The sequence below is a fragment of the Gekko japonicus genome, unplaced genomic scaffold (genome assembly GCF_001447785.1).
Source record: "Gekko japonicus isolate JY-2015 unplaced genomic scaffold, Gekko_japonicus_V1.1 scaffold26, whole genome shotgun sequence".
In the NCBI taxonomy this organism is placed as follows: Eukaryota; Metazoa; Chordata; class Lepidosauria; order Squamata; family Gekkonidae; genus Gekko; species Gekko japonicus.
Window position 1 is genome coordinate 137,292 of NW_015174844.1, and position 10,569 is coordinate 147,860.

Sequence of the window (10,569 nt, forward strand, 5' to 3'; positions counted from 1 at the left end):
CAACCCTGGTATTCCTTGGTGGTCTCCCATCTACTAGCCAGAATCAACCCTGCTTAGCTTCCGAGATCTGATGAGATCAGGCTAGCCTGGGCTATCCAGGTAAGGCAATATAAGTGAGGCAGACAAACTGGTGTGACTGGAAAATATGTTCTGCCTTTGACTCCACTACCACCCAATAGTAATCATGGCAGCCAAATCTTGTATTATTCTGCCAGAATATTTGTACTGAACTATAATTGAAAGGTGCTGTAACTATATCACCAGTGTGGCTTAATAAATCACATGTGCTCAGTTTGAAGAAACCTTCAGGTGTCTCTATTAAAAATACAGTCACATAAGTGAGGCTCATCAAGGCTACGATGCTGGCTAACCAGAAAATGTCAGACAGGAGATTTAGCAAGAGCCACAGGAGATAATATAAAAAGGGGGTTTCTGGGAAACTAGCGCGCCTAGCACTTGGCTAGAAATCCAGATGAACTGAAACTGAGCTGAGTTTCTTTTTTTTTTAATGGCTACCACCTAAAATAATTAAGTGGTTCTGTAATTTCATTCACTTAATTGTAGTGGGAGGTATTGCAATGAACTTTTTAGAATGTGAGTTCTCATGCCAGTGCCTCTGTTTTTCAAGAAAGCCCCAAACTGACTCCACACATTCGAACACCCCAAACTACAGTAACTAATCAGAGCACTGATCTCCTTGAGGTTAGCATCTCAATTTGAATGAACAGACCTGTATTCAATACTGATTACCCATTATGGGCCAATGTATGTAAGGTAACCCCGATGATGTTCTTTAAAATAATAAAAAAACAGCCTCCAGAGAGGATGATTTTAAGGGAAACAGTGAGAGAGGGAAAAGTGGATGCTTAACCCTTTCCCTTCCTGCTATTTCCCTACTGAAAATCTGGCTCCCTAAAAGATGCGACACTAATGTGTAGTTAATGTGTCTTATTTGGGACAGCCAGGTCTAAAAAAATGGTTTTGTGTGCTCTCACCGTTTTAGAGTGCACCCACCATCTTCTGTAGAAAATAATATCCTTTTTTTTTTTGAAAATTTATTTTCCAAGTTTTCACCTTTACAATCCACAAAATCTGTACACAGATAATCAAGATTAGGTCATTTATACATCTCCAAAAAAAAACCTTTCAGCTCCAAAATAAAGTTTTCCTAGCATTTAACTAACAATTTACATTTTTCGTTTATGTTTTAGCCAGTCGTATATAGTCTTCCATCTTTTCCAGAATACATTTTCTGGTTTGTTGTTCAATTCCAAACTTAGTTTGTCCATTTCCTCAATATCCAAAATCTTATGTTTAAGTTCTTTAATAGATGGTATATCTTTCGATTTCCATCGCCTTGCTATCAATATTCTTGCTGCTGTCAGAATGTATATTATTATTGTTTTGTGGTTTTTTACATTGTCCGGGATCATATTTAATAAGAATATTTTGGGTTTTAAAGGAATATTTAGTTTAAATACTTCTCTTATGATTTTGTGAGTTTTTTTCCAGTACGGTTGTAATTTATCACATCTCCACCAGATATGAAGATATGTACCTACATTTTTCCCGCACCTCCAACAAAGGTTGGAGGTTTGGGGGAAGCATTTGGCAATTTTTTCGGGGGTCCAATGCCACCTGTAGAACATTTTATAAATATTTTCTTTATAAGGGGTTGCCTTCATATATTTTATTGATCTCCATGTTTTATTCCATTGCTCTGCCTTTAGGGTGATCCCTATCTCTTTATTCCAAGTTAGCATTGGTTTTTTAATATCTTCTTTCTCTAGTTCTTCTTCCAATAGTTTAGAATATAGTTTCTGAATTAATTTGTCTAGAAACAGGACTCTTGGTAATATATTCATTTTTATAGTCGCTATCCTTCCCATTAAGGAAATATGTTTTTGTTCCCAATTTTTCAGATCTGTACTGATTTCTTTAAGTAATTTTTGATAGTTATTTTCAAACAGTTTTGCGGTGTTATCTGATAGCCAAATACCTAAGTATTTAGCTTTGTGCACTACTTCCATTTCGGAAATTTCTTTTAGCCTTGTCAGTTTTGGGGAGCAATTTTTAGCTATTATTTTAGTTTTTTGAATATTAATTCTAAACCCAGCTAGTTGTCCGAATTCTTTTATATCTTTTATTAAGATTGGCAAGGACTGCTCTGGCTCTTCCAATACGAATATTAAATCGTCGGCAAAGGCCTGTACCTTAAGTTCTTCCCCTTTCACTCTCAACCCTCTTATCATTACATTGGATCTGATTTTATCAATTAATGACTCGATAATAAATATAAATATTAAAATAATATCCTATTAACTTGCCTTGGACAGATGTTCCATAGAACAGTCATACCGAACAATTCTTTTAATGCTCATGTGACCAATGGCTATTTTTGCAGAGTTGGGAATTGATGCTACTTTGTCATAACTCATTACCCTTTAATAAGTTTATAGTCCTTGTGGTGGATTTGCTAATTCTATGATCTATTCGTTTTCAAATAAAGTCAAGAAAGATTGTCAATGTGATGAGCAATTCATTATGCAATAATTAAAAGGCCAATAGAAAATAGGTATCTATAAAAATGCCTCCAATAAAATTTTACCAATCAACACAGGGATTCCGAACATGTGCATTTTACTTACCTACCTAGTTATTACATATTTCATTTATACCTTACCTTTCTCCTCAATGGGGACCCAAAGCAGCTGACATCATTCTCCATTCTTCCATTTTATCTTCACAACAGCACTATGAGATAGGTTAGTCTGAAAGTAGGTGACTGGCCCAAGGTCATCCAGTGAGCTTCCATGGCAGAGTGGAGATTCAAAAGCAGGTTTCTGAGATCCTAGTCTGACACTCTCAACACTGCGGGAAAATAAGGGGGGGGGGACTCAACCCAAGATATGGCTGTGATATATGAGGGTCAAACTAACAAAACAAGTTATTATAAAAATGCAAATATTTATTATGGTGCACACATTAGTAAAAGATAAAATAGGGTAAAAGAAATGATCCGAATATCAGACTTTTAAAACATTTTACACACAGAGCTGAAAGTTTTACATATGCAATTGATGGGTATATCTTATGATCAGTAGACCATACGCATTTCGGCCCATTGGGGCCTTCCTCAGTGGTCAATATTACTATTGTAAAACAAAAGACATCCAGAAATAAATATATGAACAAAGATTTTCTTTAGAGCTAAGTGTTGCTTTCTCATGTGATGAGCAATTGCTAAAAGTTTACATAGTAGGCCATGGATAATCTCTCATGGTAACTGCACATGCTCTCCAAATTGTTCTGGTAACAAATATTCAATGTGTCTGGATGTGTGTCTCTTCCATCAAAGGTAGTAATCAAGTTGTGTGTTGTTTTACAATAGTAATATTGACCACTGAGGAAGGCCCTAAGGGGCCAAAATGCGTATCGTCTACTGGTCATAAGATATACCCATCAATTGTATATGTAAAACTTTCATCTCTGTGTGTAAAAAGTTTTAAGAGTCTGATATTTGGATAATTTCTTTTAACCTATTCTGTGTTTTACTAATGTGTACACCCAGGGGTCATTTCATAGAAAAATAGGTGCAGGAGCTCATTAGCATAACTTATTTGCATATGCTACACCCTCTGACATCACTGGAGGTGTGTCAGAAGGCAACACTCTCCGCTCAGGTTCCACTGGACTGTTTTACACACTCTAACCTCTGCATCACACAGGATTTTAAGGTTTCATTATAATGTTGACTTTTAAATGCACACTATAGAAAACTGTATGACTATAGGTTTGTTAACATGAGTGGTTTCTCCTTTGAGGTTAATGGGGAAATTCCCACTAGCAAAAACTCTGTGGTTTGAATGAGGAAACTTGTGACTGTAGGCTGAGATGCAGGCTCCGAATGGCTGCGGTCACACACACTAAATAATCCACTTCAGAGGTCATTTTGGGGGGATCGTGGGGGATCGCAGTTCCCCCGGGTGAGGTACGGGGGCGCAGGGCTTCCTTGCACTCCTGCCGGCCTTGCAGGTCCACCGCCGGGCTCCTCATGGGGCTCGGCAGTGGAGCTGCAAGGCCGCCGCCGCTGGCCGGGACCATTGGGGGTGGGGTGTGTGGCCTTATGACACACTTCCGGTGATGTCAGGGAGTGTGGCATATGCTAATGAGTTGTGCTAATGAGTTCCCCTAGCTCTTTTTCTACTAAACGACCCCTGATCCACTTTCAATGCACTTTCCAACTGGATTTTGCCAGTTCATACAAGTAAAATCCAGTTGGAAAGTGCACTGAAAGTGGATTGAAAGTGGATTATTTAGTGTGGGTGATCACAGCCTAAATGTGATTCTGGGAGTTCTGTGAATGAACTGTTGTTGTTGTTGTTCTTCTTCTTCTGTCATATTTACTCTTCATGTAAATAGACAAGGAAGCCAACTAATTTTCTAGCAAGTGTATTAGAAGGAGGAAGAAATGTGGCCATATCAGTCCTGCCACCATAACTTGCCGGTAACTGCATAAATGTGGAATTGCATTGTTCTTGTAAGGCTGTGCATTTGGATTTGAATATAAATTGGTATTTAAATGCATTTTTTCCTTATGATTTTCACAAAATCCGGTTTTATTCTAAACTCCTAGAATGAGATCAGAATTGGGCTCGTGAGGCTCAAAGTGAAGGCAAAAGACAACTGAGATCCAATGGGCAAAAAGAATCAAGAGATTGCTTAAGAAAAAAAGCAACTAAAGTCTTGTTCTGAAGAAATGTGATGATAACAAGGCTAAGGACGTGCTTTTTAAATGCTACCTATCCATTTCCTTTTCCTTTCTTCTCTTTTCTTTGCATTTCCCACCAGTAAAAATCTTTTCTATATAGAAATAAGCACTGGATGCTTGAGGCTTTTTTTTTTCCTTTGGAAGAAAGAAAAGCTATTTTAAATAGACCTTTGAAGATTTCAGCAAAGCTCAAGTTCAAATGTCTCTTGTTTCCTTTTGGAAGATCTGAAGGATTTGGGAAGGTGAACAAGCAAGACTATAATTAAAGAACAGTTGATAGTAACCATCCCGTCCTGGTTAGCATTCTCAAGCCACCTCCAAATATAGATGGCAAAAGAAAACTTTGTCCCGTTTTAGGTTTGCAATACTTGAGATGCCTCTACTGCAGAGCAGAAAAGAAGCTCTTCTAACTCTTTAAGGGCACATCACCAAAAACAGGGCTTTTTTTCAGAATGGATGATGCCAGGCCATCTACATTCTCCTGCTCACATGGTTCCCACCAATATGGAAGATGGCATCAAAAGGTGGGCTGACCCAAGGTGTGTGCACAATAATGTACAATTATCCCATGTCAAGCTAGGTTTTCTTTTTAAGAGATTCCTGCTTTGGAGTGAGAGTAAGCTGGATGTGCAAAAGATCTCTAACAATGGCCCTCTTTTGAGTTTAGGTGATAGAATCCAGCATCCAAATCCAATAGATTAAAGAACCCAGCCCACAGGATTTTTTTGCCTGCCTAAGACCCCTCAAAATAAATGGAAGCTGCAAAAAAGCCCAGGATTGCTAGTTGTTTCGGTGTCACTTTCACCTTTCTGATTATGTCCCAAAATTACAGTGGTCTCCAGAAATAGCTAGTTAATATTCATTGCTGTCAGTTGGAACATGAGGATGTAAAGGGCTGGGAAAAACCTTAGCGCAACATGCAAAAAGGTTACTATAAAGTTGTGCTATATTTAAAACACCACAGAAGACAAGACATAAAAGTATTGATTGCTGCGTATTTTATCATTCCTCAGTGTCTCCTTGTTCACTTATTTCTCAGTTTGCGTTGTAAATCCTGTTGAGTAAAATATCATTAGAAAGGCAGACTTTAACAGTTAGTACACATAAACAATATGTGAGTATATCAGTGAGCACAGAAATAAAAAAAGAAATATTATGTAACCTTGGTCTTAAAGAGAAAACCGTGATGGTATAAAGAATATAAATTAGAGAAATGCAAAATTGGTATACCTGGGGCTTTAAATTAAAGAGAAAATGTTGTTGCTTAAAGATTTAATGCAGTTATAAACACTGAACTCTCAAGCCAACAACGCAGCTAAATCTCTTGGCCTGTGTAACAAGGAAAGTATAATTATGCACTGCTGGATAAATTCAAAGGAATTCAGAGACTGTTTCAAAGAACTGGCCACTGGGGAGAATAATGAGTTGCCCTACTTTTCAATAGAAAACTCTGGACACATCTATAGGGCATACAAACTGGAACAGACCTCCCCTAAAGGCATGGTGGTATTGGGATTGTATGGGCTTTTAAGAATCTGATTGTAAAGGCTCCTATGGAAGAGTGGTTTTTTTCCCTGGAAAAAGGGCCATGACCAAGCTTCCAGGCCAAGAACTTGCATCGATGTTTTGCATTCAACAGCGATTAGCCTCTCCACCTTAAAAGCTGATTTTACAAATGTCAGTATTGTGCATGGAATGAAGGCAGTTAAACAGTGGGTCTCTTCTATAAACCTGCTGTCAAAATCTAGTTGAATTCCAGCTGCATAAGCTTTCAACAGTGATAAAAGAGAGATTTATCCATTGAATTATTCAGTGTATAAAAACAGACAAATAGAAGCATAAGAATAAATGCAACTGCATAAAACAGAAACAGCCTAAAACTGGTTGCCCAGAAATCACAGTAGAAAGATCGTGTTTTATAGCACTTAAAAGCTGTATAAGTAATGAAGAATCAACAACAAAACTCAGAAAAATTTATTATAAAGGCCTCAGAAGTAAATGATATTAACTCAATGAAACACTGAGAGAGGAGTGTGCTTGTCTCTTGATGAAACAACAGCAAAGATGACTCTAGGTAGGTGAATTTCTCTGAAAATCTAATTCCACACTTGTGGTGCCACAATTTGAAAAGGCCCTGTGTAGAGTCAGCATCCTCCTCCCCTCACTTGCCTGAGAGATCTGCAGCAGGGCTTCAGGAGAGGATCTCAGCAAATGGGCAGGTCAATATGGGAGCAGTGTGTCCTTCAGATAAGCTGACTCCCAAACATTATGGACTGTATAACTCAGCCACAGTATCTTGAAACTGCATCCAAAAACATACTGTATGTTTCAATGAAAGTGTAATATTTTCTGAGTGTGATTGTCTAAGTCCTTATCACTACATTTCGGACTAACTGACATTTCTAAGAAGTCTTCAAGAGCAGCAACGTATAGAGTCACCTTTTTAATACTGATTCTTTAACACCACAGGGCAGTATACGTAAAGAAAATTAGAAACACATTAGAGGGCAGGTGCAAGAATCACATAATTTGGCAATTAAAAAAAAAAAGAATCCTTGTATGTATCACAAAGCTATTCTCCCTGAGCTGCTAACTTTTCTGTACACATGGAACTTTGTAAGGGATACTCAGTGCGGTTCCCTATCCAGAATCTTCTGTTTAAGTTCTCTTGTAGATGGTATGGCTTTCGACTTCCACCGTCTAGCTACCAAGATTCTAGCTGCTGTTAATGTATATATTATTATACGCTTGTGGTTTTTTACATTATCCGGAATCATGTTTAATAGGTAAATCTCAGGGTTTAAGGGTAATTTTAGTTTAAATACCTCGAGGAAGATTTTTTGGATTTTTTTCCAATAATTTTTTATTTTACCACACCTCCACCATATATGGAGGTATGTTCCTACATTCTTTCCACATCTCCAGCATAGATTGGAAGCTTTGGGGTAACATTTAGAAATTTTATCAGGGGTCCAATGCCACCTGTAGAACATTTTATAAATATTTTCTTTATATGACGTCGCAAGAAATTGCAAGTAGATAAATAGGTACCACTTCGGTGGGAAGGTAACAGCATTCCGTGCGCCTTGGTGTTTAGTCATGCCGGCCACATGACGATGGAAATGTCTTCGGACAGCGCTGGCTCTTCAGCTCTGAAACGGAGATGAGCACCGCAACCCTAGAGTCGGATTCGACTGGCTTTCGAGCAAGAGAACCTTTACCTTTACTTTAAACATTATGGACTGTATAACTCAGCCACAGTATCTTGAAATTGCATCCAAAAACATACTGTATGTTTCAATGAAAGTGTAATATTTTCTGAGTGTGATTGTCTAAGTCCTTATCACTACATTTCGGACTAACTGACATTTCTAAGAAGTCTTCAAGAGCAGCAACGTATAGAGTCACCTTTTTAATACTGATTCTTTAACACCACAGGGCAGTATACGTAAAGAAAATTAGAAACACATTAGAGGGCAGGTGCAAGAATCACATAATTTGGCAATTAAAAAAAAAAAGAATCCTTGTATGTATCACAAAGCTATTCTCCCTGAGCTGCTAACTTTTCTGTACACATGGAACTTTGTAAGGGATACTCAGTGCGGTTCCCCTGCATGAATCTGAATGGTGCACTGCACTCCAGGATAGGGGGGGGGACACACTCTCTTCTTCATATGATTCTGTCTCATGTATGAGCTGTTGCTTATATAACGGATTGAATGAGCAGGAAATTTAGTATGTGGATAAGAATACTAAGGGAAAAAAGATTTTTTCTGTAATGTTTTCTGCGATTCTTATGCTGCAATCAGCTACAGGTCCAGTATTACAATCATGCAACATGGATAACTTGAAACACTCAGGTGGTTCATCATACATGAAGACTGGTGCGGTATGAATCACGGATCATTGCCTTCATTCAAAGCACAGACTATTTGTACAGGGCACTGCACATCCATCTTGTCCCATTTCCTCCATCGTGAACTGTGCTTCCTCTTGCTGTTTTCTGATCATATTACAAATGACCACCACTGATTTTGTTGCATTGTCACCTTGAATTATCACCATGAGAGCAAGGGCACTAGACAGATGCACAGCATCACTGGCAAGACAGCAGTTCAACCAAAACAGAAGTACTTAGTTAATGCTGGCTGAATTACTTAAGAAGCACATGAACTGGCCGCTTAAAAGGGCAACCTCTACCTTCCTGAACTATGACACACACTAAGCTTTCGATACATTTGGCACCAACTTAGCAACAATATCAGTTCACTCCATTCACAAGAGATGGCTTCATAAGAGATTATCTGCATTCAGATTCTTAGATTCTATTGTTAACATATTTATTTAATTATTTAATTTTAAACATTTCTATGCTACCTTTACACCCAATTCTGGGTCCTCAGGAGAGCAAACATTAAAACATTTCAAACATTAAAAAGCACTTAAAATACCTGTATATAATGTTTGTGTGTGTATAATATATGTGTGTGTGTTTGTGTGATATTTAAAACAAATAAAACATAAAAGGTAAAGGTTCCCTTGCTCAAAAGCCAGTCGAATCCGACTCTAGGGTTGCGGTGCTCATCTCCATTTCAAAGCCGAAGAGCCAGCGCTGTCCGAAGACGTTTCCGTCGTCATGTGGCCGGCATGACTAAACACCAAGGCGCGCGGAGCGCTGTTACCTTCCCACCGAAGTGGTACCTATTTATCTACTTGCAATTTCTTGCTTTCGAATTGTTAGGTTGGCAGGAGCTGGAACTAGAGACGGGAGCTCACTCCATCATGCGGCACCCAGGTCTCGAACTGCTGAACTACTGACCTTCTACAGCCTGCAGTTCAGCGTCTTAACCACTTGAGCCACCGCAGCTCCCAAATAAAACATACAAAACCATAAAACACACAAACAGGAGTGGGGCTAATAACAGCTAGTGAGGGCTGCTTCCAGTCTCATCACCATGGGAGGTTAGGATCTGCTCGGCCCATACTGTGGCTGTTTTGGTGGCAGACAAAGTCCTCTGGAATAGACTGATTTAGGGAAGCACAGGAAACATTACCTCGGACAATCTTCAGAAAACAGTATAAGACTGAATTATTCTCTCTAGTCTTTGGAAAGTGACCTTCTGTTCTGTTATTTAAATCTGTTGCTGTTTGTTTTAATATATTCATGTTTGTAGTTTTATGGGGACAGTTGGAAACCACTGTTAGTGCCTGTCAACAAAATTGGTTTATAAATATTTTAAAGTAAGAAAGAAATACGTTTTAGCAGGAAAAGTCATCGAAAATATCTGCATCAGTAAAAGGTACTCACAGAATTGATACACAGTTGTAACAATCGGTGTGTTAGGTTCTCTGAACTCCCAGCTTTCATTTTTTTTACAGTTTCTAGTCCATTGTGGAAATGTATGGAAAAAGGCATATCTTCCCAAAGGAAAGGACTAGAGAAGGAAGGAAGGGAGAAACCTGGTGCACCTATTGTTACCATAGTATATTGATAAAACGATATTCTAGTGCTGAATTTGCAAAAATCCTTTTGACCCAGGGAGGGGGGGGTTATTTCTGGGGAACTGGGGCAGAGAAACTGTGAGGAATCCTGCCTTGTGAAAGCCCTGTTGCTGCTGTACTTAATTTGCAGCTGCACCACCAGCAAGGAAAACAGAAAATCCCACTTCTGTGTGGAAGAAACTGAAGTTTATTTATTTATTTATTATATTTATACCCCGCCCATCCTGCGAACAGGCTCAGGGAGTTCAGTGTAGATGAGTATGAGGTGATACATACTGGGGGGGGGGAATCTCAAC